Here is a 12139-nt window from a genome sequence, read left to right as displayed (position 1 = left end):
CAGTGGAACAGAATAGAGAGCCCAGAAATAGACCCTCAACTCTATGGTCAACTAATCTTTGACAAAGCAGGAAAGAATGTCCAGTGGAAAAAAGATAGTCTCTTCAATAAATGGTGTTGGGAAAATTGGACATCCACATGCAGAAAAATGACACTGGACCATTTCCTTACACCACACACAAAAATAGACTCCAATCGGATGAAGGACCTCAATGTGAGAAAGGAATCCATCAAAATCCTTGAGGAGAACACAGGCAACAACCTCTTCAACCTCAGCCGCAACAACTTCTTCCTAGGAACATCACCAAAGGCAAGGGAAGCAAGGACAAAAATAAACTATTGGTATTTCATCAAGATAAAAAGCTTTTGCACAGCAAAGGAAACAGTCAACAAAACCTAAAGACAGCTGACAGAATGGGAGAAGATATTCACAAATGACATATCAGATAAAGGGCTAGTATCCAAAATCTATAAAGAACTTTCAAGCTCAATACCCAAAGAACACATAATCCAATCAAGAAATGGGCAGAGGACATGAACAGACATATCTGCAAAGAAGACATCCAGATGGCCAACAGACACATGAAAAAGTGCTCCACATCACTCAGCATCAGGGAAATACAAATCAAAACCATAATAAGATACCACCACACACCAGTAAGAATGGCTAAAATTAACAAGTCAGGAAATGACAGATGCTGGCGAGGATTCAGAGAAAGTGGAACCCTCCTACACTGTTGGTGGGAATGCAAACTGGTGCAACCACTCTGGAAAACAGCATGGAGGTTCCTCAAAAAGTTGAAAATAGAGCTACCCTATGACCCCAGCAATCGCACTACTGGGTATTTACCCTAAAGATACAAATGTAGTGATTGGAAGGGGCACGTGCACCTGAATGTTTATAGCAGCAATGTCCACAATAACCAAACTATGGAAAGAACCTAGATGTCCATCGACAGATGACTGGATAAAGATGTGGTATATATACACAATGGAATACTACACAGTCATCAAAAGAAATGAAATCTTGCCATTTGCAATGACATGGATGGAACTAGAGGGTATTATGCTGAGTGAAATAAGTCAATCAGAGAAAGACAATTATCATATGATCTCCCTGATATGAGGAAGCTGAGAGGCAATGTGGGGGGCTTGGAGGGTAGGAAAGGAATAATTGAAACAAGATGGGATTGGGAGGGAGACAAACCATAAAAGACTCTTAATATCACAAAACAAATTGAGGGTTGCTGGGGGAATGGAGGGGTAGGGAGAGGATCATTGGGTGATGGACTTTGGGGAAGGTATGTGCTATGGTGAGTGCTGTGAAGTGTGTAAGCCCGGCGATTCACAGACCTGTATCCCTGGGACTAATAATACATTATATGTTAATTTAAAAAAAATAAAAAATTATAAAAAAATTTTTTTAAACTTAAGAAAAAAAAAAAAGAATGTAGCAATGTTGCTTATAATACCAAAGATTTAGAAACAATCCCACTGCCGATTGACAGGACACTGGATAAATAAATGGTATATACACAAAAGGGAATACTATTCAGCAATAAAAACAAATGAACCATAGCTGCAGAAATCAAACATCAGTAAATTTAAAACACAATGTGAAAGTACAGAAGACAACATACAGTATGACTCCATTTTCAAAAGAGACAAAATTAAATAATATGCCATTTGGGGACACATAAAAAACACTGGTTTCTTTGTGAAGGTGGCGAGCAAGGGGATCAGGGAGGTGCTCATTAGGGTTTCAAAAGAATCCAGGATGCATTATTTCTTGAGCTGGGTGGTAGGTTCAAGACTGTTTATTTTATTTTTCTAAGTATATTATCTTGCTATGCACAGATTATTCCTAATAAAAATAAATCCTAATATTCACAACAGAAAAATCAATAAGAAATGTGATCAGGTGATCCCCAAAAGAAGTGATGTCGGTCGACTTTAGCAGCAGCAGGCAGCCTGTAGTTCATCAGTGTGGCTGTCACCAGTAGTTCAATAAATCCACTGGAATCACTACAGAAGAATTTCTAATGGGATTATGGAAACAATTTGGCTGGTAAAAAAACACATGATTAAAAAGTCATTACACTATCTACCAGGCAGGAAGAATTGCCTAATTTAACCACTAAAGTCACTACAAAAGACCAAAATAATTACAGTGTAAATGGATACCCAAAATAAGGGATCATTTGATTTTAATGATACCTTGAAAGAAAATTATGGGTGCGGGGTGAGTTCCCCAGAATCATGTAAAACAGCTCATTAGCACCCTTATTGGACTCAATTGACTGCTCTTTTGAATCTGAGGCAGCACCCGTTTTTCCCACCCCCTCCCTCTAGCTCCTTCTTGTTAATTTCATTTTGGAGTCTGGGTCTGCTGTTTTCAAATGCCTGTGTCTCACTTAAGGTATGCTGGAGGACAGGTTTCTCCTGAGATGCATCTCCTTTTAAGTTCCTACAAGGCTCAATTTGTAGCAGGATTTCATCCTTCTGTAGCCAAGAACATGTTGAGCCATCAGAAGAAATGTGGTAATTTGGTCTATGAGGCATATGGAGTGATGAACAAGAAAAGAATCCTTAAGAGAACTCGAAGTGGGATTCCCACAAAACAGGCTTTCCCTTCCGAAAAGGAAGAGTCCATGGTCACCCTTTCCTGCAAATCTGGAGCACATCCTTATACAAGGGCATTTTCAAATCCAAACAGTCTTACCGAGCAAAGGCAGCTGCAGAGCTAAGCTGTTGCTCATTAATTAATCAGGTGCTAAGTTCAAAGGTGAGTCAGTTCCCTGTATTAACAAGTGAATCGAGGGCACCTGGGTGGCTCAGTCTGTTAAGTGTCAGCCTTTTGGCTCAGGTCATGATCCTGCAATCAAGCCCCAGGACAGGCTCCCTGCTCAGTGGGGAGTCTGCTTCTCCCTCTCCCCCTGCTCCTGCTCTGTCTCTCAAATAAATAATCTTAAAAAGAAAAGAAGAAGAAGAAGTATTGCAGAAGAAAAGTGGGTCATTTGTTACCCTTCTACGGAACAGAGAGTGCTATGAAAATACAACGAAGAGACCGGAGCCAGGGAGGGGAGAGGTGGTTATGCTTCCTTGGACAAGAAATGGCCTCAAGTTAATTCCAAACAAGTTAGGTGGACAAGATGACAATGGGATCGTTCTTATGGTACTGCCACAACACACTCTGAAAATCAACCCAGTGTTGTGGGTTTTACTGTCATTGTTTTGTTTTTATGAAACCAGCCTTTCCCTCTAGTTACAATCCACGCTCAGCATGAAGTTCTTGTATTTCACTGGTTTGAGATAACAGGTCTTACACTCCCAAGGTTGTGTTTAAAAAAAAAGAAGAGAGAAAGAAAACTCAACTGAGTAAATTTGAAGATCAAATTGGCTTTACCCAATGATTCATGAATTGGCAGCATCCCATCTAGCAAGCAGAAAAGAGGTCCCAGGAGCTCTACAAAATGGAAGACTTTTCTAGGCAGAAGGAGGCAAGGCGAGGAAGTTGTTCTAGCAAAAGAATGAGTAGCTTCGAGCAGGGCCACTTGTGGAAGAAATGTTGATAAGAGCATTGCAACTGATGATTTGTGCTAGAATCCCTGATGAAGCAACTCAAATAAGAAAAGAGGCCCCAAACCTGGCCCCCAAACTCCTGAGGACTGCCTTCAGGTGGGTAGGATCTTTCTGAGGTAGGAAAAAATGAAGGACTCTGGAAAAAGCAGGAGTGCTGTGGGAGTGTGATGGGAAGGCAGTGCCACTGGAAGGCCTGCCAGGCCAACCCCTCTGGGGTTGGATGAAATTGAATGAATCCCGCCCCTTCCTCATCCCAACCCTCTCCACAGCAACAGTGTAGCCCAGTTCTTGGGTATGACCAGGGTCCTTCTGAAGAACTAACTGAGAACTACAAATTAAAGGTAGAGTCCTTTCCTTACTAAAGCCGTTACCAGCATCTTCGATCCTCCTCAACCAAGATGGATTGGCTACGGTTACTGGAATCAGTAATAAGACTTAGGGTAAATACTTTCCTGAAAGCTATGATAAAAAGAATCCGCTATTTCTTCTTACTGGTCTGAAAGGATATCTCTTTCTCAGAAGTCAAAAGATGGAAGTGAACCATCTAAATAGTAGAATATGATAAGTGTTTAAAACAACTATGCCAAATGCATTTTTCTGGGCCAAAAGGTGGGGGAAAGCTCTTCTGCCTTCGCCCCTCCCCCTCCTTTCTCTTTACTTTCTTTCCTGAAGAATTCACTCACAAGCCATTAGGTGGGGCAGACCACATGGGCTTTCCACACTGGCGGTGGGAGAAGGTCAGAAGCTGCAGGGCCAGAAGCAGAGTGTCAGGGTTCAGGTGGGAGGAGAAGGGAGCCACCCCCCCCCACACACACATGCTCTCGCGCGCGGCCACATGGGGGTGTCAGGTAAGGAGGGTATTCACATGTGGGGGCAGGCCAGCTCCGAGTGTCTGAGCCCACAGGAAGTGGGGGGCAGCATTGATGGTTAGAGACAAAGCAGATGAGGAGGGTGCCCAATGCAAGGTGTTTGGTGAGGATATCAGAACCCAAGCTGGGTGAGGGGAAGCCACACAGACAAGTGACCCAGCAGAGGGTGCAGAGCCCCAGCCAAGTGTGAGGCCACACAGAGGACATAGAGGCAGAGAAGAGATATCAGTTATGTTCAGGGAGCAAGATCAAACAAGCAACCATATTAAGGATAATGGGAGCCAAGTCTCTCATCGTCAGAGAAGGAATCTACAAATGCAAACCCCATGATGCTGGTGTTGAATGAGAATCAGAGGCATGGAGGTGAACTCCTGGTTTTCCACATGAAAGCTAACTGTGGAGATAAAGATTGCACATGTGAGTGCGGTGGGCATGTGTGTATGTATGTGTGTTACTCCTTGGAAAAATGGTTCATCCCCCAGCTGGAGCAGGAAAGAATAACACAAGCCTGGAGCATCTTACACTGGGAAACACAGCACTCGAAGAATGATGGAGACATGGGAAAGGACACAGATTCCCAACTTGAAGGGCGTCTGCTGACCAAATTGAGGAACAATTAAATTAGAGCATCTAATGCAGCATTGCTGGCTAAATACTTAGGAAGGAAACCATGAGTCCTTACAGTCTTCATAAATGAATAAATTGAAAGTTTGATGATGAAAGGGGTATTTACATAGTTTCAGATAACCGCCCCCAGAAAATCTATGAGTAACTACGTGGTGGGGAAACCAAGCGCACATCACCTGAATCACGTCATCAAAGTGAACATTACCAGTCATCGGGCACATTAAAGTCCCGTGCATCTGAGAGGATGCCATGAGAGGACACAGCCTCACTTCTACGATTTCTCTGCCAAAAAGAAATAACCAAAATCTAACCATAACAAAATAGCCAACAGGGACAGTCAACTAAACAACCAACCTATAATCTTCTAATGTGTGAAAGTCATGAAAGTCATGAAAATCAACGTAAAGACTGAAAATTTGCTGCTGGATAAGGAAACCAAAGAGGCATGATAACGAAATGGTGTGCATCCTTCTGAACCGGATCTCTTTGCCATGAAGATTATTTATTGAGGCAGTTGGTGAAACTGTAGGGGAGACTGAAATGGAGACAGTAGTGACATATCTGTTCATTTCCTGGCGACATGATTGTACGGTGGCCACAGAGGGCGAAGTTCTTGTTGGTTATGTGTAATATGCATTCAAACATTTAGAGAGCATGTGTATCTGGTTGGAAGCTTACTCTCAACCAGTTCAGAAAACACGTTTTTATACCATTGTTGCAAACTTTCTGTAAGTTTGTGATTGCTTTAAAGAAATTTTAAGCATTTTTTAAATATCAGGATAAATATGTCCTGTGATGACAACGAGATACCTGACAGCAAGGCTCTCCAGCAAATATCAGGGTTCCTGGCTCTTCTGCCCACAGTGGGTAAGACAGAACCTTCTGGGGCAGTTCTGCGGGTTCTTCCAAGAGCAACTGGATCTAGACCTGTGAAGTCTGGCTTTCACTCCACCGTGGAATTCTTGTCCCAGATGATTCACATTTATGATAAGCATGGCTTTTCCAGGCTTAAAAATCCATCCTATGCTGAAAAGAACTTAAAATACAAAAGGCCAGGCACCTTTTCGTTGAGTTCCCTTGCCCAGTAGCACAGAACTGTTGCTGCCATCTGAGCACATGACCTGCCATCTGTAAGCTGTGTGTATACAGTGGCTCACTGGTCAGAAGTCAGAACTTCTGAAGAACGGTCAATGGTTGGTGCTGGGACACCAGGAGAAAGCCATTCTTTTTTTTTTTTTTTTCATTGAACAAATATATATCAAGTAGTTCATTTGAGCCAGACATTGTGCTCAAAGAAGGGGGCAGAGCTGAGAATAAAAACCCAATCTTTCTCTTCAAGGAGAGTACAACTTAGGGGACTTTCTAAAGACCACATTTTCTAAATTGAACAATAACATATACACACAAAGCACGCAAATAATAATTGTACTGCTCCATGAATTTTCATGAACCAAACACATCTGCGTAATGAGCACCCAAATCAAGAAAGAGAACATTTCCAGCACCTAAAAGCCTTGTTGCTCTTTCCAAACACTACCACTCCTCCCTGACCTCCTGACTTTTAGCAAGCCAGTTTTGTTGTCAGATCCTCACTTTTAAAGGAGATTTCAAGGAGGACACCTAAGTCCTGGTTCTTCCAGAATGAATTTCTCCTCCTGGGGACCAGGATGATCCAGTGCTAACATTATCCCCTTGCACAGCAACTTGATTCTGCTTCTCCATAGTGCTGGGAGTTGCTGATTAATGGTGACAACTTGAGTCTTGCCTGGTATGGACCTGGATGATAGTTCCCATATGAAAGAGGTTGAGCAGAACTGCTGAATTTGGTTGCCAGCAGGGGGTCCCTTTTCTTAGACCAGATGCAACATGGCAGGATATATCAAGCATCCATCTCATGCAATCCTGAATGTATGAGTAGTTTGGATTGGCAAAATAAGTGGAGAAACACAGTGAGCTTTATCCATGGCAATTCGATTCATGGGCTTGCACTATGCTCAGGCATCCCCAAAAGAACCCAGCTCTTGCTTCTTTAATAGGAGGCCTTAAAGAATACCTCCCTAATTTCCCTTGGTGGTGCTGCCCCCTTGGGGCTGCTCACTTCTATGTCAGAAGATCCCATCTCTTCCCAGGGGCTGTTAAATTCAAGTGCTCTTTTACTGGTTTAACAGAAAACCCCATAGAGCTCAAGAGGAAGGAGATGTATATTCTCAGCTAAGCCAATTAAAGTATCTCTAGTTTTTAAAGAAATCTTAAGCAATTACAGGGCTGTTAAACCCCTCTCATTCTGAGGGCCTCCCAGAGACAGTGACCATTCCTCATGGAGGCCAAATTTTCCTTCCTCATCAATCGCTTCCTCACATCCTTTTCTTTTTCCTCTCACTCTGACCTGTTCTTTCTTTTCACTTTTCTCTTCCTTTCCTTCCTGTCTTTTCCTCACCCCATTATTGTTTTAAGGCTTCTATCTGGTCTCATCATTTGCAATCATATGAAGAACAGAGAGAAAGGAAGACAACTCTTCCCCCAGAAGAGTGGTAAGAAGGAGGAGAACGCTCCTATAGGTGGCAGTGTTCGTCACATGCACTTAGCAAGTAAAAACTAGAGAAACTACTTCCGTTGTAGGGAAAGAAAAATTTCTCCTCTACATTTGGGTCTCCAGCTGGCCCTAAGAATTAAACTGACATGAGAGAGATTAACAGGAGGAAAAGCATACAAGTTCTGGTTATTATTATTATTTTTTTTAATACTTGTTCATTGGAGTTCTCACACACACAAAAATAAGGAGCAAAGAAGCAGCTGGAGTCAAACACTTCCACATGAAGCTGGATAAGGAGTACTAAATTGTGAGCACATGACTAGGCAAAGGGGCTTAGGCTTGGGTAGTTAATTATGGAGAGGGAACTAGGAAGGAAAGATTAGTTTAATAGGTTTGTGCGCACAAATTTCTCTTGGCCTCGACTCCTCACCCCTGATGATAAGAATGTTTCTTTTCTTCTTATGTAGGTGAGACAGCTTCCATATGGGCACCTCATCTCCTGCTTTCAAGAGAGAAAAGAAAGAATGTCCTCCATGCATCTGTTCTTTCTCAAGTGTCTTTAACTCAAAATAATCAATATGCCGGAACAACATATTTTGGGGTTGTGTCTTCTATACTCTCACTATATAGGAAATGTTTTACATGAAGTTTTCCTTCTAAAGGGAATTTTGAGGAAGTTGCCAGAAGGGATGGTGAAGAATCCTGTCCACAGGGAGAAGTAAGATAAACTTAAATCTATAGAATATTCAATTTGAGGGTGTTTCCAGAACTTAGAGTGCCCTAAAAATTCACCCAACTCAAAGCCTTCATTTTATAGATTAGAAGGCAGCCCCAGGGGTTGGGGGGATGGGTGAGCCTGGTGATGGGTATGAAGGAGGGCCAGGATTGCATGGAGCACTGGGTGTTATGCACGCAAACAATGAGTCATGGAACACTACATCAAACTAAAGGTGTACTATATGGTGACTAATATAACATAATAAAAAAAAGGGGGGGGGGAATAGAAGGCAGTCCCAGAGATGTTGATCTGCTTAAGGTTGCACAGGTAGCCAGTGGCAGGAAAGTAGGAACCCACATGTGAAATGTTCCAGTACAGTGATCTTTCCGTTGAGATTGTTCTTGTAAATTGGAAAAACACACAAACCAACTTCCTCCTAGGTGTCCTGCTTAAGTGGCAAGCTCCAAGTTAAAAAGTTAAAAATTATAGTATCATTTAACAAAAATGAAACTTATTCCAGCCTTCAAAAGCACCATATAAAGGAATCCTCTTGCTTACTACCTTAAACTATGGGCAGCACATTTAGTGATCTTTCCCTAACTTGTTTAGGAAGTGTTGAAGTTTTTCTGAGGAGTCTTCTATCTTTTGGTCTTCATGTGGCTTGTTTGAAATTCATTACCCTCTTTCATCCCCCGTGATCCTTTTCTTACCCTCCTCTTTCTTTGCTCTCCCACCTCACCCAGCCCAGGTCAAATCTGAAGGATCTGCTAGGAGAATATCACAGTCACTAAGGACTTACCATCATCATCAAGATTGATCCCATATGGTGTCTACAAAGCTGAGGGGTGAGGCCACGGTGCTTAGGAACTCCACAGGGATGATGTGGGAACACAACCCCTTTTGTCTTCATTCCCAACCCCTGAGATGAGCTCAGCCTGCTAGAACCAAGAATTTTTACTCCCCTGGCTTCATTAGAGCTTCCAGCCATGCTTTTTCCATTTCTTCAACTGCGTTTCAAGAGCAATGGGATTCAGAAGTTTGAAAAGCTTTTAAAAATACATTTCATGTGATCTTGTGCCTACAGAATTCATGCTCCAATTTACCTTTGAGCTCTTGCCTATTCTTACTAATTCAATTGTTCCTTTTGTGTCTATAAATTATATTTGGATTTTTTTTTCCTTTCCTCCAGTTTGTTTAGTTTCCAGGATAGAAGAATTCTCATCTCAGGCTCTAATTACAGCCCCAGCACTAATCTATCATTTGTTTCCAAGATGTTTAAAGAGGTGTCTCACTGAGTTCTTCCCCTTCGGGCTGGCTTCTCAGAATGTCAATGGAGATTTCCAGAAGCTTCTTGCACTAACCATGTGTTGATTTGAAATCTACATGTTTTTCCCCTAGTTATGTGCTACAGTGGAGGCAGGGAGCGACAGAAGACTAACACACGCCAACATTATCCTTATAGCATTGGTGCCCGAAGCTTCTTGTCTTCAACTACAAAATGACAACTACTAATAAGATTTTGAGTTTATTTCTTTTAAAGAAAGAAGTGACTTACTGTCTGGTTTCTTCTTATGGTCTTTTCTGGCCAGCTGTGTTTAAAGAAACCAGGAAAGACTTGCTGAAGAAGGAAGATCTGTCCGATTCGACTAATTGCTTGCCCAGTTACCCAAGCACGCTTATGCTAATGGCCACAATATTGAAGAGTCAGCCAGAAATGGATGTGAAAGAGAAAGGAAACATAAAAGCAACTCTACTTTAGTGAACTTCATGGCATTCAAGGAGGGAAGAGACAAACAACTCAAAACACAACCTTAAAATGTGCTCAGCAAGAAACAAACTGCCTATTGGGGGCCTCTGGGACTTCCTTCTGATGCACGAAGTTCAATTATATACTGAAGTACTGAGTTACTGAAGGCCAGACCATGGTGAAGGAGAGCAGGCTCTCTCACCTTACAGAATGCAGCTTTGAAAAAGATTTATCACGTATCTGATGGACTTGCCACATGTCGAAGACTAACCTTTATTTTATGAATTCTTTCCCTTTCTTCACCTCCTCCCTCGGCAGAAAAAAATCGTAATAGTGGTGAGAGGAAAATGTCTGTAATAATTTTAACATATGTGAGATTACCCAAGAGGTGTGTCATATGTAAGTGGTTTCAGAATTTCATTAATCCACAATCTAGGAATGTGATATTTTACAGACTGTACTTGTATACATACAGTACAAAGACAGACAGTAACTTCTTAACCTACACTGAAGGGCAGTCTCTCTTTTTCCAACATGCTCCTTGCATTTCTTCAGCTGAGCTGTTCAAATGCAGAACAGTAGCTTGTTGGATGCTAAGCTACCAGCTTCCTATGCAGATCCCCTTCAGAAAACAAGTAAATTTTGTTTGCATGAAGTTCACAAAAAATAGGCTTAGGAGCCAGACATCATATTAAATTAACTGACTGGGCAGGAATAGTGCTTGTTAATTTCCCTTTATTAGATTTGCTCTACAAACTTTAATTTCAAAGACGTGAAACGTGTGTGTATGTGTGTGTGTGTGTGTGTAAATATACATATCACTGAGTTGAACCATCTCAGCAAGGTAGGCCATGCAAATCCCTCAATGAATTTCCTCGAATGACCATTTACAGCTGTCTCCTATATGTAAATATAAAGTAAGAATGCCCCTCTTTTCCAGGAAGAAGCATCTGCTGCCCATAAGCCCTTGTGCTTTTGAGCTGAGTGCCACTGTTAACCTGCTGTCACCTTTAACCTTCTTCTCTCCTGGAATGTGATTTCTCAGTGTCTTGTTGAATCAGGGCTCAATGTTAAATGAGTAACTTCTCGCTCCAACCTAACTCATTGAGGCTCTGCCGACAGAACAAGCATAAATCTGAATGCCAACTAGAAACATTTCACCATAATTCAGACAAAGTACAACCCTTGTCCAGAATTTAGAGCTATGTAGAACTATAGAATGGAATTTAGCTCATCACCTTTGTCACCATAGACCCTTACTCAAATAATCCCCAAAAGTTTTCTAAATTTTTAAAAATGAATCAGTAGTTACTGAGTGCCTCCAATGCCAGCAAAAAAAAAAAAAAAAAAAAAAAAAAAAAAGCATTAAACATCTCTTTGCAAAAGTAGTTAAGAATATAATGGCAAAATGAGCTATATAAATAATTACAGATAATTGCATGATCCTGCCCCACTTTCATGAGCTTCCCTAATGTAGTCACTATTATTCCTTGCCCTGTCTCAATTGGCTCTAGATCTCCACACTATGTGCAGACAAACCCCCCACCTTAGGACAGTTGCTCTTGGCTCTGCTTAGAGCCCTCATACCCCAGATGTTCAAAGGGCCAACTCAGACATTTCTGTCAAACCTTGGCTCAATACTTCTTTTTGACTGGGGTCAACCCTGACCATTCATTCTATTTAAGATTGCACCCTGCCCTCCGGCCCTACACTCTCCATCCTACTTGCCCTTCTTTCTCTTTTTCAGTAACATTTATGATCTTCTAATATACTATATAATTGTTTTTTCTATGTCTATTAGTTCTCCCCCCCCCCCTCCTCACACTATGTATGGGGAGAATATAAACTTCATAAAGACAGGAGCCTTTGTTTTAATCATGGACATATCCTGAATATATACATCAGTACCTGGTGTTTTAGAGGTGTCCCATAAATATGTCATGAATGTATAAGTAAATGGCTCAAGGAAGAAGAAGACCATATCAAAAACAATCATAGAGGCATCCAACAAGAAGTAGAGGCTCCTCCTTTACTGGGAACATTTTGAGGGAAAGAAAGGGAATA

Source organism: Mustela lutreola, chromosome 8 (genome assembly GCF_030435805.1).
Source record: "Mustela lutreola isolate mMusLut2 chromosome 8, mMusLut2.pri, whole genome shotgun sequence".
Lineage (NCBI taxonomy): Eukaryota > Metazoa > Chordata > Mammalia > Carnivora > Mustelidae > Mustela > Mustela lutreola.
The sequence above is the reverse complement of the archived record's forward strand: the minus strand, read 5'-3'. Positions refer to the sequence as shown.